The sequence below is a fragment of the Pseudophryne corroboree genome (genome assembly GCF_028390025.1).
Source record: "Pseudophryne corroboree isolate aPseCor3 chromosome 3 unlocalized genomic scaffold, aPseCor3.hap2 SUPER_3_unloc_63, whole genome shotgun sequence".
In the NCBI taxonomy this organism is placed as follows: Eukaryota; Metazoa; Chordata; class Amphibia; order Anura; family Myobatrachidae; genus Pseudophryne; species Pseudophryne corroboree.
The window spans coordinates 354695-355833 of NW_026967556.1; the positions used below are offsets into that span (position 1 = coordinate 354695).

At 49.9% G+C, this 1139-nt stretch overlaps 1 pseudogene; it reads right to left on the reverse strand.

Annotated features, from left to right (window-relative positions):
- Positions 1–591: 591 nt before the first annotated feature.
- Positions 592–694, reverse strand: LOC134984563 (small nucleolar RNA U13; annotated as a pseudogene).
- Between the last annotated feature and the right edge of the window lie 445 nt (positions 695–1139).

Sequence of the window (1139 nt, forward strand, 5' to 3'; positions counted from 1 at the left end):
GTGACTCCCCCTGTCTACCGCTGGGAATGGCTAACCTGAATTCCCTTGTGAAGCACGAGAGGTAAGGAAAAGGTTTCCTTTTCTTTCTTTATATAGGTAAACCTTCTTCTGTTGGTACAGGAGGGTACCCCGTATTGTCTTATAGCTACAATCATGTACTGAATATTTCTAGTTAATGTCGGAATCATTCTTGAAAACTAGTGTCGACACAGGATTCAGAGTCTGTGTCGGTATCAGTGTGCATTACAGAGACAATGTTAGGAGACCCCGAGGGGCCTGGTGTGGATGAAAAACAAAACTTTGGAAAACACATCTTCCACAGACTGTCTTCAGGATGTGCCTGAGACTCAGACATATTATCACTCAATGTTTTCACCCATACACGTTTTTAGTGGTGTCGGAAGGTCCACCACATTATACATATATACACATTTACACATAGATATATATATATATATATATATATATATATATATATATATCTGTGTCTCTACTAACATTTCCCCAGGGGAAGACCACCCTGTCAGACATGCTACATACATGTGCAAACACCCCACAGACACTCCGGGGCTTATACGGGACAGATCCATTAATCAGAGGAGTAATGTGCCGAGTGGTAACAGAGGGACTGCACATGTCACACAGCCGTGTGAACTCTCATCATGTAAACTCTGTCAAGGGACACAGAGAGGATTTTGTCAGCTCACAACCCTGCGTTAGTAGCAGAGAACTGTACAACAAAGTTTACCCACAGACCTGCAGCCAGCGGCGGATTGGCACGCCGGGAAGCCGGACCAGATTCCGTTTGGCTGGTCCGTACGTCCCCTCCATGGCTGCCGTCATCCCCCATGCTACCCGCATACCAAGGGCCACGGACAGGTGGATGACTGCTGCGGCTCAGGAGAGAGGGCGGTGGGTGGGAGAGTTAGCTGCTAAATCCCGCCCATTTGATTAGTGATGCCTTTCGGAGCTCCGCCCTTCACCGGCAGCTTTCTGTGCTCCCAGAGGCGGGGGGCGGGGCCAACCTGGGCGGTTCTGACAGTACTATAACAGCAAACCCGGGGCAGCCGTGGTGCTAGCGGAGCCCGCCTTCCAGCACTGGAATCGGCCCGTTCGGAGGCTACGAGACCCCAGGGACA